Source organism: Chroicocephalus ridibundus, chromosome 2 (genome assembly GCF_963924245.1).
Source record: "Chroicocephalus ridibundus chromosome 2, bChrRid1.1, whole genome shotgun sequence".
Lineage (NCBI taxonomy): Eukaryota > Metazoa > Chordata > Aves > Charadriiformes > Laridae > Chroicocephalus > Chroicocephalus ridibundus.
The window spans coordinates 49,115,588-49,133,236 of record NC_086285.1 but is presented as its reverse complement, the minus strand read 5'-3'; positions in this window follow the sequence as shown (position 1 = coordinate 49,133,236).

Below are 17,649 nucleotides of genomic sequence, written 5' to 3'. Positions count from 1 at the left end.
ATTTTCAAATCCCAGACCTTCAAACAATGCAATTTCACAGCCAGTTTTTGGTTCTGGTTTTGGTTTTGCCGACAAAAGCAGATATATGTTTTTTAAAGCCATTTAAAGGGTCCCGCTGAGGCATAAGTCAAACTCCCGTGCCTGGCTGCCATCCCGGAGGATCGGGCCCGCCAGCGGAGCAGGTGGCGTGTGGGTCACCCGCGCCTGTGTGACAAACTGTGATAATTGGATTGTTTGGGGAGAGGGGGAGGGATGCGACCGCTGTGTACAAACCTCAGAAGGGAATTAAAAGCGAGCCTGCATCCCAGTTAATAGTGCTCTATAAAAATGCAAAGTGGCTAATGATAAGCAAAGGAAGTTCCATTAAGCCCCGCGCCTGACGCAAAGGGGTATCATTGACCCTCCAAAGGATATTTGCTGGGAATGGTCGGGCAGCAGAAACAGGTGCAGAAATAAAAGCAAACCACCGGCTCGTTTTAAACTCCCCAATCTGCAATGTTAATGAACCTGAGGACAAGGGAGAGCCAAAGAGACTGAAGTGGCCAGAGCGTAATTTTTTGTACCCAGTAAAGTCACAGGCATGCTCAAAACCAGAGGAAAATCGGGAAATGGCTTGCCTAGTGCTGGCTGTCCATTAGCTGTGCGCTGCACCGAGGGCTTGTGGAGGTTATCGGGGTGGGGTGGGATGGAGGGCAGGGAAGGAGCACGGGGAAAAAGTTGTCCTCAGCCCCAAGCACCCGCCAAGCTGCGATGCGGTCAGTGGGGAAAGGGACTCTCGTTGGGCCGATAATGAGCTGTCCTCATTATAAGATTAGATGCCAGAGTGAACAACACCCTCTTAATAATGCACACATCACTATGACAACCACGGAGTTTGATACCCGAGGACAACTTTATGGTGCTTGTGAAATTTCCTTATTTTAAAAACACTATTTATAGTTATCAGACATCGATTCGCCATATCCACCCTCCTCCTCGTCTCTTTGCCTTCTTCGTTTCCAAGGCAGGATCGGCCAAAGTGTTTATGTGCCGCTCCTAAGGTTAGCAAACTGCTGTCAAGTATCACCGCCAGAGCCTGCTGACATAATTATCCTGCTAGCCCATACATAATTAGTAAAGCTAAGCCCAAACTATATTAATACCAGGATTAATTACGGTGGAAGCATAAACAAGGAAATTAATGCTATGAAAGTAGCAGTACGGATATTCGACAGCCCATATGCTTGTCTGTAGGACCACTAGGGATTGTGTTGAATCGGGAGCTCTGCGGTGCCCTGACTGTAATGAGAAATGAGAAAACTGCTGAAAAATTGATGCCGCCTGCAGATTGCACAATCCGCTGAACAGCAGGGGGTCGGCTTCTTACATCTCCCACTCTCGGTACAATATGCTAATTTCTGCATGCATACGAGTGTAAAAGGAAAGAAGAAAAGATTTCACAAAAGGAAAAAAATGCAAATGACAACCACAAAGATCACTGCAGAGAAATCCATGAGCTTTATATGGATTAACTGTGTTGGAGCTAGTGCTCGTCTGAGTTTAACCCTTTCTGTCCTAGACCCTTTGGCAGGTCCTTTTTGTGGTACAGAGGAATACTTACAGCTCCTTTGTGGGGAGGGAGGGAGGGAGGGGAGGGCAGCGGGGAGCTGAATGGATGGAAAGGATCTTTTTTGCTCTTTTCCATGGCTGTTCTCCTCTTGCTTTAACATTGACAAGGAGGAAAGGGTCTGGAAGGGGCATGAAAAGGGGACTGGGAGGGGAGTTTAGAAAAGGAGGCTCACCAAATGTTGGTAGTGTTTGAGAAGACCACTACAGCCCAGTCCGGTCCAGTTTTAACTGGGGGGGGACTGGCAACAGACCCTCCCTTGACCTGCAAGAGCTCCTCCAACTCCCTTTGCCCTTTGCAGCACATGGCCAGCAAGGTCCTCCTAATAACATGCTACAAAATCCTCATCAAGAAGACAATTACCCCGCGATTATCTTCTACTCCCGATTCACCACCTTTTACTCCCAGGCGAAAGAAGCAGATGTGCTGGCTTGATGACAAGTCCATCTCTTGGCTGGTGACAGCCGATGCGCCAGCGGTCCTGTGGTTCCCCGGCGCGACCAGAACGTGCAGCACGCCTGCAGACAAGTGGGCTCCAGCAGCGCCCGGACAATCCCCCTGCCATTCGCATTTGCCTTGCTCCCAGAGAGAGCCCAACCCTGCCCTCAGCCTGTTCCCCCTCTGCCACCGATGGGACCCGAGGGAATCACTTCTACCACAGCTACAAGGAGCAAACCGCCCCCTCTGCCTTGCGCATAGCGCTGCCACTGTGGGATAAAACCCATGCGTGCCAATTCCTGTATAGATAATGGAGGGGTGAGCATCCGTACAACCCCGTTCCTCCTTCAGGTGCTGCCGGCGGGGGCTGCCCACCCAATGGTTCAAGGCCCTCTTGCAGCAGAACAGGAAGGCAAAGAGCATCTCCACCCCAGCGTGCAGGGGGGAAATACCTATGTTTCTGCAATAAGACAAATCAAAGCCTTAATTCTTCTCCAATAATTAAAGAGATTAGTTGCTCTCTCTTTAGTAGCAGCAGGAGCAGCAGCAGGTGCTGTTATGCTTGGTCCAATGTATGCATAATGCAGCTTCTGTATGCAATCGCTGTGTCCAAGCGTGAACAGAAACCTTAGGAAATATTTGTCATTAAAAAGTTGCCGCTGGGCCTGTGTAATACAGTAAGTGCTTAGCAAAAAGAAATTGTTTGCTTGTTTGTTTTAAATAGTCTTGGAAAGAATTCAGCACTCCTGGAAAAAAATATTACTGCTCTGGCAGTCCAGAGCACAACGAGTGGAAATGCCTGTCTCACGCCTGGCAGGGAGCAAGAAGCTCCCTATTGGAAATGTAGCTTTGCCCCAACCTGGACAGACACTTGGAGTGAACAAAAGAGGTGTCAGAGGAGAAACATACAAAGTCTGTCTTGCGTCCCTATCTGAATGTGGCAGAGACTGTGTGAAAGGAGGAGGACAAATGTTTTGGGGTTTTTGGTGGCACAAATTTACCATGAGAAGTTGGGACAACAAGCAACGACCACCCTGCAGATTTCAGTACCCATGTGAATCTTCAGCCCACAAGTGAAAAATATTTGTATCCTATTGGAAAGTCTCCAATCAACTTCTGAGTGTTCTCCCATCCACTAACCTTCTTCCTTAACATACCATCTGCCTTCCCCTCCTCCATCTCCCCAGTGTTGCTTACAGTAATTCTTGATTTATAAGAGATTTTTTTCACGATTGTGACATCAATTTGATTTTAACCTTTGTATCTGTGATTGCTCATACACGCTCTTCTTCCCCCACTGAGTATTCTTCCCACCAAATGATATAGAATCTCTTCCCTGCTCTCATGCTTGGAACCTGTAAAAGCAGGGGAGTTCTCACCTGGGAGATCTTCACAGCAGACCCTTCTTCCTCCATGGTTCTATAATGCCTTATAGATCCTGATTCAGAGCATCATCTGCCTCAGCACTCGACTCTTGACTCTCTTCAAATGCTTTTCCCTGCAGGTGAACAGGGGCATTAGTACAAAGAACAGCCATTCCCCTAATATTTGTGCAAGAAAAGTCCCTTTAGGTAGATGTTCAAAGAGCAAACAAATAAGTAAATGAAGTATGAGTTGTTGTTGAATAGAGTCATCATTCACAATAGCAATGAATATTTGAAAACAACCTTTAGTAGAAAGTATTATTTAGTACTTGATCAGCTCTACTGCTAAAATAACCTTCCTGAAGTTACACGGGAAGTCTAAGGTGGCCCTAAAATGTCTTCTTTTTCTATCACTCTGTTTGCACCAGCCTGACAGACTAAGAATACGAATGCCGTGCTTTAACCTTGTCGGAGTTAAAAGGTGTTTGGGGGAAGCGGGAAGCGGTGTGTTAATAGCAGAAAGGCTGTCCCCCTAAATGACAGAGTCGCACAAGAAGACAGTGTTACAAATATCATAGGAGGAAAAACCCACGGCTCAGGCGAAAGAATATCCTGTTGGTAGTAATTTAGAGCTGCTATGTCTCAGGAATAAGCTGTCCACCCCTGAAACCCTTCTATCCAGAGCTGTTAGCCGGAGCCAGCCAGCTGGAGAAAATGTGGAGAATGGGGAGAGCAGAGAAAAACACCAAGACAAATGGGACAAGTGAGAATCCCCCCTCATCCAGGCATCCTTGCAGCAACTGTGGGGCACACACCTACGCAAGAAGACGGCTGCGGGGGGGGTACAGACCTGGTCCCCCAGGCAGCGCAGCACTGCCTGTGCCAAATTCACCACAATCAGACGAACTACGTCAGCTTAAACCAGCTCATTAAAGTGGCCTCTCAGATTTATAATGAAGGCTTCTCCTTTATATAAGCTAAACTGGTAACCCTGGACTATACTCGCATCTGATCTGAAACAGAAACAACGCCTAATTCTCCTCGTCTGCATTGGCGTGGCCGATGAGCGCTTTAATTTTGACTCCCGCTGCAATTTAACACTCTGGTGGCAAATTTCAGTTTAAATCATTTTTTACCCCTCTCCTCTCTGCTTTTTTGCATGCCTGCATCATCACTGGGTAAAATTGTTTGCACTGTAAAACCAACCCTGCCTGATTTGTTATTTAAACCTGGTTCAGCTCCTTGATACAGTCAAAAGCCCAGCACCACACGCAATCACATCGTCTCTGCTGAAGGAGAAACACAGAGGCAGGGACAGAAGTCCTTAGACCAGCATTGTCGCTGAGAATAAAGTAAGAGCACACACCATCGGAATCTTCTAGAAACACGAAATGCTGTTTCCACCAGGGAAACTAGTATTTTGAAATCTATATCAGGGCAATACAGGACATATTTTCATCAGGGCACGTCCATTTGAATTTGTGCTGAGCTCAGGAGGACCAGGTGAGTTTGCATAATTAACATGACCTTGCAACCTGAATGCAAATGCATCTCCCAGTGAAGTCAACAGGAGATTGCTGTGTGTGAAGAAAGCCAGGCTCATATATGAGCTTCACATATGGCAGTGATGAATTCAGCCATAAAAATGCTTATATGGTGGTGAGGTGGTGATATTCAACTTCTAAGGCATTTGTGGTGGCAATGAAGTACAGAAAGGCTGTGACCATTCCTGTGACAGCACCTTGCTGCTGGTACAAAAACCACACATAAATTAGGCTTTGCAGAGCACTTGTAGGAGATCTTGCTGCCACAAGCCCCACTGAAGACTTCAAAAAGGGCAACAGCTCAGGAGAAAAGTAGTGAGGCAATGGCGAGATTCCCTTCTGGAGGCTGTGGCAAACAGCTCAAGCCACGTGGAGACACATGAGCCCTACCTCAGATGTGCTAATGCTCTGGCTCCCGTCCAGGGAAGCCATCCCGCTGCCGAGCCTCCCCTACCCTCCCTCTTGCCCGCAAAGTTGTGTCGTGCCGCTGCGCGCGCTGTCAGACAGATGCCCCTCGCCGCTCCAGCCCAGGGGAGCCCCGGGTGGCACGGGGATGCGTAGATGTGCACAATATGCTTCTGCCTGTCGCTTGGCTGTGCCAGTGCTTTGAGTTGTGGCTTTTTTTTTTTTTTCTGGATAAAAGGACCTGCGTGAACATAAGTCCTGATTGCTACCCCGGGTTGCGTGCAAGCCCTCTGAGCAGGACTGATCTGTCACGGTGGGCAGTTCTCTGTCTGATGTGACCTGAAGTAATTAAAAGTGGCCCAGCAGGCTGGTGCCTCCCTCCCCCATCTCTCCTCTCGCTCCGTTTGCTGGCATTTACCCAAAACAACAGTGACTGACGGCTCTGAGAGGGCTGTCGCTGCTTTCCCTGCCATGATATGGCCATTGATCCGGCAGCATCTGCCAACTCATCAGCACTTGCTCTAATTCCCTGCCTCCAGGTTTGGGGGGTTTTTCTTTCTCATTTTCCCCCGTGGGCAATAGTTGCCGCGAAGGAGAACTCCCTTTTTACCAGCCTGATGAGATCTGCCAATTATCACCGTGTCAGCACTCAACCTTGGGAGTGCTCATGACCACACACTGACCTTAATCGAGGATGTTCAGCTGGCTGCTGGGGCGGAGGGCTGATGACAGAGTGGAGGGGCAGCCATTTAGCTCAGCCCCTGATGGCCAATGGCCATCAGGGGCTGAGTTAAATGACTGCCCCCAGGCTTTGGGTCCGTCACTAGGAACCTGCCTTGATGTTAATTCACATTATGGTACTAAATAAGGGAGCCTGTTTTGTGTTTCTCCTCATTCTCCCCATCTCTCCCATCTATGAGGCATGGAGAAAAACCACATCAACCACCAAGATGGAGTTATACTCTGGAATTGCAATAATTGCAGTAAAAGTCTATCATCAAGAGCATGGACATGACCTTTTTGCAAAGCATGAATGAACTCCAGAGCAAAAAGCATCTGTTGGAGCTTCAGAGATGTGAAGGGGGTCTGCCCTGGATCAGCCCAGGATGTGCAAGCAGGTGTGAGCAACTCCCCATGAATATCCCTGGTAGCAAAGCAATCTTTGCCATTGAAGCTGAAAGAACAACTACCAGCATTGATACATCGCCTTTCATGTGGTGGGTTCATTATAAATGAAGCCTCAGATCTGCAAGTTCCGTGAGCAGTATGAAAAACTTGGTATGAATTAGCATGGCTCCAAAGGACCCAACACAGCTCCATGGGAATCATTGCAGCTTCTGGGGACCAACAGCACCTGAGGGATGCAAGACACACAGACACCACCAGTTGGGATGTCAGTCTGTTTTCGATGGTGTCCAAGACTACCTTTTTCCTTTCTTCCCTGTTAATGCATGATATAATTATTACTGCCCACAAATATTTCACCATGGTTTTAAATTCAGCACAGGGCCACACTAACCAGAAACCTCATAACACTTTTTGTTTTCCTTTTTTTCTTCCTGTTTTTTTTTTCTCTTGGCTTCTATTTTCAGGTGGAGGTGTGCACGCACAAAGCAAAGGGATGACTCTTTCACGTCATGTAGGTACATGGGTGAATGCTCCACCAGGCACCTCGCTGACTACTTGTACATCTTGGGGTGCAACCTGCAGGCTCGCTAGCAGGCTGATCCTCTTGCCCACTGCTGCATGCCAGCCTGCCCAAACTGGGCTTACACACTGCCACCACTGATAATCGCACCCACGAGCTCCTCTGTCCTAGGGAGAGGGAAAGACTTTTAAAGCAAGACCAGAAAACTCTTTTGGCCCACGTCTTTCTTTGCGCCGTCTCCATTCATCTGTATGATCAGCCTACCAACTTCAGCTGATAGCATCTGACCTTTCCGCCCACAGGCATTCAAATATTGTCAACTGGATACTCAACCCTTTTGAGAGCGCCTTAAACGTGATGGAATTCAGGAGGAATATTGCAACACCCATTTGCTACCTTTAGGAAGCTCCTTTTTTCCAGCTGGGAGGAAAAGTGGTGTGCTTGGCGCTGTCTCTTCTGCTTCCATACCTTCCTGCCCTGCGGTGGGGTATGGAGCAGAGGGAAGGAGGTGAGGGCACATCTGGCTGCCGCACTTCAGCCTTGCTGGGTGTTTTGACCAAGCACCATGTGCAGCGGCACCAGACATGCTCGGGAGCCGCATGTGGCCCGTCGGCTGCACTTTTGTCACCCTGCACGGCGGCTTGCGCTGAAAGGAAACATCAGCCATGCCATTTTATCTTGGGCCCGAGGACGCCCTGCAAAATCCGATACTCATGTTTCATCCAGATGCAACGCTGCTGCTGCTGGTGCAGCAGCTGGTGTGGCGGAGGCAGCCCCCGCAGGCTGACGTGACCCCCCAGGCATCCCACCCAGCTCCAGCCCGGCAAATCCTGAACTGCGGCTCACCGTCTGGGGCCAGGGAGCAGGCTGAGCACAGATGGGTTGGAAAGGCAGACTGCTCTTCAAGTGCAACATGGAGATCTTGGGCAGCAGGAAGGAGAGCCCCTAACCAGCACCACCCTGTGATAAGCTTTTTGATGAAACTTTGAATTTTGAAGCAAATATATAGAGAAACACTTAAAGGAGACAAAAGAGAGAAATGGGTTTTCTTGGCCACTTTTGCTGCAGAATGAGATGCGAAATCCTCTGCTTGTGGGTTTTTCTTCTATCCAAATGTCAGGGCAGTCCAACCTCCTGCCATGCTGGCAGGACTTTTGGGGAGCTAAGAAGCACCGTGCTGCCAGGTTCATCAGCCTTCAGTCAAAGCATTGACCGAACTTTGTCGAACCTGCATAAACATTTTCTCCTGGCAATGTGTTTTGGCTCTTAGACTAACCTGAACTACACACAGACAGCCCCCAAAGGGGTGGAAGGTCCTGTCCTGATCTCAGTGTCTGTGTTGCCTTCCTTCTGCTACTGCGTGTGGCAGCAAGGTCACCTGGAGCGAGGAGCTAATCCACCTGGACACTACTCCTACCAAAAAAAAATAGTGATGACTTTTCAACCGGCTCAGTCCTCTCCTCGGACACACTGCACAGCCACTCTTGCACTGCTTTCAACTGGCTGTGAAAGTGAGCGCAGCCCGTTTCTCAGCTATCGGAGTGAAGTACACCATAACACCAGCAGCAATCTCAGTGTCACTCTCACCAAAGAAAAATCCACGTGCTGGTAAATGAAGTTAGAGTGAGCACTCTGACAGCAACGCTTCTACCTCATCCCCAATGAATATTGCTACAGAGGTGGAAAGAAAGGGAGAGAACAGCAAAATCTTCCACACACACAAGTTGGAAGAAGGGGAAGCAAAGACCTTTTAAAGAAGTCTGGCCCTATTTACCTAATTTTCTTTTTTAATTACTACCCTTTCACAATCTAACCATTCAAGTGATAAACATGCTTTTTAGGGTTACTTGTGTGAGGCCCTTGTTCAGGGATCACTAGTGTCCAAAGATGGTATCAGTTTCACCTGAGGGGAAAAAAAAAATCTTCAATTTATTTTCTGTCGCTGGGGCAGAGGCTGCATTTTTCATAAAGTTCCCAAAAAATATTTGGAAACATCCCCAGCCTGGTGAGATTACAAGGCAAACACTTTGTTCAGAGCCACAAGAACAACTCTGCTGACTCCCAAAAAATAACGTGGTAATAATGAATAGCAAATGTGGGTCAGATGCTCAGCTAAGAAAAATGGGCATCGCTTGTCAGTCTGTGGCAGAGCTCAGGTGGTTTACACCAGCAAAGGACCAGCGTTTCTCACTCTACCTGAGGATATCTATAAAGGATTTCTTCTTCGCTGGGGTGGCATAAAGCTGTTATTGACATGAATTTGGGTTGCCTGCTCCGCTCATGATTAATGAGGCCACAAGTGAGTTATATTAGTCACCCTGGCATGACTGACACTTGGATTTTTACTGTGCCACACCACTGCCTCTTGTTTATCCAGAGGATTTACAGACACAAACCCTAACTCTGAGACTTTATTAACGTCTGCTTTCTTAATCCCTCTACCTATTCTGCTAATTTGCCTTAGCAGAGACCTAGGAGGGAAAATAAATATAAGTGGTGCATTTTAAAATGTCTAAGCAACTCCCTAAAACAGTAGTCCTGTCAGTCAGTGTCAGGATTTTAAAATCTTGTATTTCCAATCTGCCATGGTTGGAAACACTTGCTGTATTCCTCTAGAAAGGAGGATTTCTCTGCCATCCAGTAGCAGAAAGCCTTTCTTTCAAGCACTCATAATGATATATATTGATATTTGTTTCTTACAACTTACACTGTTTGAGGGACTGAATATTGTACATGGAACAAAACCAGCCGGCAGACTAATTGATTGGTTGGTTGGTTGGTTGGTTGGTTCATTTTTGAGTGGAAGCGGGATTTTGTATTTGAAAGGGAAATTTTTGCTGTTGGTCAATGTGGAGAAGCTTAAAGTAAATTGGCTGAGGTATGAAATCTCAGATATACGTTCTCATTTACAAATAGATAAATTTGTTCTAATTGGAGTTGAGATTTCCAGCCACATAATCCCCGGGGAATTTGCAACCAAGATGTTGATCTTAAGGAAAAGTCTTCTTAAGCAACCAAGGCCAAAGACTGAGGAAAGTTAGATTAAGTACAATTTAGTACCTGCTTTGGCAGCTTACCACATGGGTATACGATCACCTCATAGGGTATAAATACGGGCATGCATGCATATTAAATACAGATATAAATCTGGGAATAAATTCACTTTAATATTTAAAAGCTTGGCTCTACTGCAAAATTACGCTGCTATAAACGAAAGTGTGAAGCTAAACTCGTATAACTATTTGGGCACTGTCCTCTGTGGGTATCCTTACGCTGGAGTTGGCCGTGTACTGCGGTTCAAGCAGCTGCTAAGACTTTCTGCCACAGTCAGTTCCTAACTTGCTACCTCATCTGTAAAAGACAGCTTAAGTGATCTAAACCGCAGGCACAAAACATCTATTTATTTACACTGGCTGCCTCATTTCCACCACTACGTGGAGTTAGTTAAGGCTGAATTGAAAGAGCGACCACTGGTATCTATGGAGATAGTTCAATAAACATGTATTGCACCCACAGCCACAAACCCATTTTCACTCAGGAGGTGAACATGCCCAGGCAAGTGGGTCTAAGAACAGTCTTGACATTTTCATTATGTTTAATAAAGGCTGAAGAGGCTGAAGAGAGAGGTCGAAAAGCCTGAGGAGGTGGAAGTCGTGTAAAAGCTGCTTCCAACTGTGTGTAAAATGGTTAGCGACTCTGGTGTCATAACAGTTTGACACTGAGTTGGCAGCATATGCTCTCCTGTATGCCAGTTTCTCATGGGACAAAGGACAGTTTTCCTTGAATTGCCAAGCCTGCTCCCATGATCAGACATTATTGAAGAGGTGACAGGGGCTGGGACTGGTAGAGATGGTTTGTTTTCAGAGGTATTAGAGGTATTATATTCAGTTCCAAGTTAGTGACATCTGCTTGGACTCAGATCCTCATGAGGCTTTTACTCCTGTATATTATTTACAGCTTACTTCTTTTCCAGGGGCAAATGTCTAAAGATTTTGTAGTTGGCTTTTTTGCAGAGTAACAGGTCTAGCATATAGAATAATCTCAGTGAAATGAAGGATGGAAACAGAGGCAGGAAGGGTTAGAAGAAGAGCAGCTAGCAAAATATCAAACTTAGCTAATAATAAAACAAAGTGTCCAGATGATTTCTTTTCTTTCTTTCACTGGTGCCTTTTGCCAACAGTTAAATATCAGAAGAGGAGAGGGACCAAAACCTGTGATATGTACAATTCCTCCCTGCTACTCTACCAAACTTCATGGAAGTTCAGCTCCAAACTTTGTAGCTTTCTCCTGTTGATATTAAATAAAAAATACCAGCATTTGCCAATGATTACATTCCTCAGAAAATCCATCTGCTACTGTGCTGTTTCCACGGAAGTTGAGCTCATCAGCTTTTGCATTGTTTTGATGCCCATGCATGTTTTCAGCGAACTTGAAGGCATACCTGAGAAAGCATAAGGCCCTTTTCTTCAGGAAACCTTTTGTAGATTGATACCTGCACCCTACAAAGCTCATGGCAAGGCTGAGTCCCAAATCAGTAAGTTCAACTAGAGAAGAAGAGGGGCTGTACCAAGGTGGAAAGAGTTTAGCTAAGGAACCTATCCTATGTTATCATGCCAGCACATCATGAACTTGGGAATGAAATTCTAAATCTGTAAACTTCACACCTACTCCCGTTGCCAGGTGAGGACAAAGGTCTCAAGATGCCAAAAAAATGATGTGGGCTGTCCCTCCCCAAGTTTGTTTACTGTGTACTTTAGGGAATGGTCAGCCTGATGTCCTGGCCACTGGCACCCCTGTGCTGCTCCACTCAGCCCCCTGCCAGAGCTCACTTCCCCCTCGATTTTGTCAGCATAATTGCACATGAAAGGGCTCTCTAACCCAACTGTTGAAGTGATGAGAGCTACAAAAATAAACGTAGTACTGGAAGTGTTGAGGCTGACCCAGATTACTGTGACAGAATTGGGTTAGGGAGCACCTCCAACCTGCAGTTATGCTGGCAGATACAAAGCGGGGATAATGTTTAGCAGGGTGGAAAAGGACAGCTGGGGCATGGGGGTGCTCTGAAACTGGGTTCATCTGAGGCCAGAAGAGCACATTAACCCCCTGCTTTAAACAGCACCTGCTGCCGAGAGAGCATCTAATTCCTTAGCTGTGTGAACTCCTCCCTATGGTACAAGCATTCAGGAGGCTTTTCAGTGGCGACCGCAGTGAAGCTAAAAGAAGCAACAAAGAGAAAAAGGGCTAGGTGAGAAGCTGGTAAGGGGTGAAGGTTGTCCTTGTTTTAGGGTCTAGGCAAACGATTCTTCTGAATTACACACAAGAGAAAAGCCCTCTTCTTTCGCCAAAACTTTAGAAGGGGATGGATTTTTTCAAACCAAGAGAAGCTCCAGGCTAGAGGTGAACTCTGCCATCTCAGCGAACGCCTCTGAACTGAAGTCCATCCCTCACTCACCATTAGCTTTTCCCCCTCTCCTACCACTTGCTACAGCAGCCACATGAGTCGGTGAATGTCAGACCCTTTCATGTCTCTGCAGCCTGACTCTGATCATGTGTTAGAAAAGATTATTACAAAGATAGGAACAATTATTACAAAGAAAATAAAGTTCCAGTTTCTTGTGAGCCCTCTTCTGTGGCAGGTTGTTAATCAAATGGTACCAGAAATAAACATTTTTTCACAGAAATGGAGAAAAGGACAAATCCTCTGCACTTCTCATTTGAGATAGGGCTGGGTGTGGAAAGTAACCAGCCATCCACCAAGGTAAAACTATACGTCTTTGTAGAGAGAGAGCAAGAGAAGATATGGAAGAAAAGTCAGAAAAGTTAGCTCTGTTTTTCAAGACTACCTGGAGTTTTCCTGGCAAGGTGCCTCCGGTGAGAGAGGTGTCCTTCTCAGAGAGCTCCACTCAAAGGAAGTCACCACAGGCAGACGATGTGGCTAGGGAAAAATCTTCCTCTGCACTGGAACAGAATTAAGACATGATATTAAGTGGAAGCTATTTGCATTTGGTAAACAAGTTGCATTAGCTTAACAAAACCCTGCAATTATGCTACATATTCTGGACATCATAGAATTGTAAAATCATTTTGGTTGGAAAAGACCTTTAACATTGAGTCTAATTGTAAACCTATCACTGCCAAGTCCACCACTAAACCATGTCCCTCAGCATGACATCTACAGCTCTTTGAAATACCTCCAGGGATGGTGACTCAACCACTTCCCTGAGCAGCTTGTTCCAATGCTTGATAAGCCCTTCTGTGAAGAAATTTTTCCTAATATCCAATCTAAACCTCCCCCAGTGTAACTTAAGATCATTTCCTCTTGTCTTATAGCTTGTTACTTGGGAGCTGAAATAAACACCCACCTTGCTACAACTTCCTTTCAGGTGGTTATAGAGAACAATAAGGTCTCCTGTGAGCCTCCTTTTCTCCAGGAAAAACCACCCCACTTCCCTCAGCTGCTCCTCATAAGACTTGTGCTCTAGACCCCTCACCAGCTCTGTTGCTTTTCTTTGCTCCAGCACCTCAATGTCTTCCTTATAGTGAGGGGCCCAAAACCGAACACAATATTTGAGGTGCGGCCTCACCAGTGCTGAGTACAGAGGGACAATCACTTCCCTAGTCCTGCTGGCCACACTATTACTGAAACAGGCCAGGATGCTGTTGGCCTTCTTGGCCACCTGGGCACACTGCTGGCTCATATTCAGCCAGCTGTCGACCAACACCCCCAGGCCCTTTTCCACCAGGCAGCTCTCCAGCCACTCTTCCCCAAGCCTGTAGCGCTGCATGGGGTTGTTGTGACCCAAGTGCAGGACCCGGCACTTGGCCTTGTTGAACCTCATACCATTGGCCTTGGCCCATTGATCCAGCCCATCCACATCCCTCTGTAGAACCTTCCTACCCTCAAGCAGATCAACACTTCTGCCCAACTTGGTGTCATCTGCAAACTCACTGAGGGTGTCCTTGATCCCCTCATCCAGATCATTGACTAAGCAGAACAGGCCCCAGTACTGAGTGCTGGGGAACACCACTTGTGACAGGCCACCAACTGGATTTAACTCCATTCACCACCACTCTTTGGGCCTGACCCTCCAACCAGTTTTTTATCCAGAGAAGAGAACGCCCATCCAAGCCATGAGCAGCCAGTTAAGGATCACTTACTGATGACCCCTCTGCTGTTCCTCATGAATAATATGTATATATGGTGGTACAAAGCACTCCTTTAATAGCAATTTGAGACCAGTTTGAGGGTGTTGGTTTCGTAGTAACCCCTGGAAAGACTGGTCTCTGGGTCGTATCATAATAGGGCTACTATCCTGTAACTGATTAAAAGCATCTCTTACTCTTAGCAGCACTCCCTCAGGTCTTGACTTTACAATACAATTCAGGTAATGAGAGCAAGGTGATCAGAGATATTAATAGACGTCACATCTAGGTGGAAGATGGAAAGCTGAATGTAAACGTGAATGCCTCCCTTAAATGAGTTTTGTCTGTGAGCTTGGCAAATGGACTGAACTGAAAGGGATAGAGAGTCATTCTCATTTCCAGTAATATTTTATTGATTTACTTCACATAATGCAGTTCAATAACTCATCCCCCAAATAGATGAAACTTCAGCTCCATATAAATAGGTATTAATCTCAAGTAAATTACTGATGAGTCTTAATTAAGCAATAAGATGGAACAGCCCATATAGTCGGGCTGATTAATGGCACACCTTGGACATGCACCAAGGCACAGGGAGGCACACAGCAAAATAAAGTTCTTCCAGTCCACCTGTGGTGTGAAATTAATCAGCAGAATAAAGTAACTCCAAACTCACCCTCAGGGTATCGGCATAGTCGAGGGCCTGACTGTTGCTCCAGCCATGACCATGCAATTTCCAACTGTTTGTTCAGAAGAAAATACGGCAGAAACCGAGTCCCTCGGACTCTTACAAAGCAGAGGGCCATGTGACTGCATCACTGTTTGCACCTTTCTTATGCATCCACATAAAACATGCCAGTACGAGCAGCAGAAGCATGGGAGAAGGTGTATAATGCAAGAAACTCACCAAGTAGAGAGATGCCTTTGCAAATCCCTGGAATACGCCGTCTTCTTCGGTGTAAGCTGGAAACAATTCTGCACATTTCAGAGGGCATCATTCCAATTTTGTTTATGGCGCTGTAAATTAGGAGGGACTCCATGGAGGTCAACCAAACTAAAAGAGTGTGAAATTGATGCGAGGGATAGAAAAGGGGGAAAAAAGCTCCGTATGTTTCTCTCCTTGCACACTAGTGTCAGAGTCTGCTTCCTGGTTTATCAAAGCATGCTATAGCCCTTTCTATTTCCCGCTAGAGAAGCAGACTATTAGCATACAGCTGCACCTCTTAGGAGAGCAAAACAGAAAGAACTGGAGTTTCGGTGGAGTGTTTTTCTGGTTGGGTTTTTTTTTTGGGTTTTTTTTTCCACAACAGGCAATAGAAAACACACAGAAGAGAGAGACACAACAAAGCAGGTTCTCAGCTACAGTAATTCAGTGCAGCTTCATTGTAGTCAGTGGAGTTATACGGATTTACACTAGATGGTTAATTTACATCAGTCTCCCCCCACCCCTTTCTCCCCCTGAGTCCAGAGAGGCTGAAAGCAAGGACTGAAGAGAAAACAACATATAAGGCCAAAGAAATTCAAGTGGCAGAGAACCTTGTGGAATGAGAATGCATCAGTATTTAACAATGCAAAGACTATGTGCCAGAGAAGGAGGACGGAGACAGAGGATGTTCCCAGGAAACTGGGAAAAGCTTCCAGTGGAAAAGGCATTGCAGCTGGACAGTCCTAAACTGCTAGCAACACCTCTGAGCCTCTTCTGAGAAGGTGGAAAACTACATTTAAGAAGTGATTAAATGAGGGACTCCCACTCTATTCTACATGCTGAAATTAGGGGTTCGTAATTATGGGAGCCCACTGATTACAGGTTCCCATTCCCTCTTTGCTCAAGGTCTTCCTAGGCTCCTGCATCCTGGGGCTCTGCATGCCTCCATTCCCACTGGTCTCCCTCTGCCTCTCCAGGATCCTTCCCTCCTACCACCATAGGACCTGCCTGGCATCTCCTTATGGTTTTTTTCCTCCTTTCCTCTTGTGTCCCTTCACCACTGATTTTGTGGGCTCTACTTTCATTAAGGCAATAGGTAGGTGAAGAAAAGAGCCATTGGCCATTGATTATTAGCAATAAGGACTTCAGCCCCATGGATAACTGTCCTTGCTGATTAAAGTACTGACTGTGGCTATCAAATCACTTTCTAGCTTAATAGTACTTTTCCTGCGTGCTCTGTCCATACTTCCAACCCAATTGGAAAAGGCCAGAGCAGGCTGAAAGCTTCGGCAATGAAAATCAGATCTTTCACAGGATTGATGAAAATAAAGCCTTTGTTGGGAACAGCTTCTTTGAGTCAAATTAATACGGTAGGTTGTCAGCTGGGGCAGCTGAGGAGCAACCAGGTCAGTTGTTCTATCATGGCCTGCTTCTGACAGCAGTAAGCTCTGGCTGAGGTGAGGTGGGCAAGCAGAAGTCAGCAACCTCTTCAGCCACCTCCACTGAATCCAACAGACAGCGTGAATCAGCTGGTCTTCAATGTGTCAGCACGCCCTGCTAATTTTTCTCCAAACTTCAGCACTTTGGGGTTTTTCACCCAAACACCAGAATAATAGGTTGCATACTTGAATTCTTTTTTTTCTTTCAGTATTTGCTCTGCACTTCAGCTGCCCTCCGTGCACACATGCCCAGACACAGACGCACACACGCACCATTTGAGCTACTGGCAGTCCAGCTACATCCATCCTAGCAAAGCCCTCTAGGGTACGTGTAAGTAACATCAGCCAAAAGTGCTTTGGGTAGTGCACCTTTTAGTCTGGTTCACTGATGTAAATGAACTCTGCCAGGGGAAAAAAAAAATGTTTGTTTTTATGCTTGATGTTGGTTTAACTGCAGCTGCCATAAAAATATAGCTGGAAATGTCACAGCAGAATCACACCCTGACTGACAATGAAACACCAGCCAACGTTTCTAGCATAAATCTTGCATAAAGAAAGTACCAAAGTTTAATTTCTAGGGCAAAGGGAAGTGGGCAGGCACAGCAGACAAGAATTTAAAAGAAAAGAAAGAAGAAAGGCACCTTAGGAGAAAACAATTCTATTATTAAATAGATATTCATTCATGTATATTAGCAGGTAGTGCTGCATCCCATTAGCAGTCACTCTTACAACAGTAAGAATTTTTCTGTCTGTTTAAGGCCTCTGGGTAAAGCTGCCAATTGTTGAATGGAAAAAGCTCCAATGAAAATATTTAGTTTTGGCGGAGACAAGGCCACCTACGAGGCTTTCCACTTCCCTTTTTTCTCCTTGTTCTCCCTCTCCCAACCCCCTTGCAGCCATTAATTTACTAGCAGCAGCTGTGATTGCCTGAGATATGCAGAGAAGCATAAGACGACCATCCTGTGCCTCATGCCAATGCTGTTAGTTCAGGAATATTACAGGATTATTTTTTAAGATGTTTCTCCTGTTGTATGCAAGGCTGGAATTGAAAAAAAGGAACTTAAGAGGATTTTCATGCAGCGTGTTTGTTATTCATTTTGTTGTTGCCACAGCATGTGGGATTTGTGTGTATTTAAG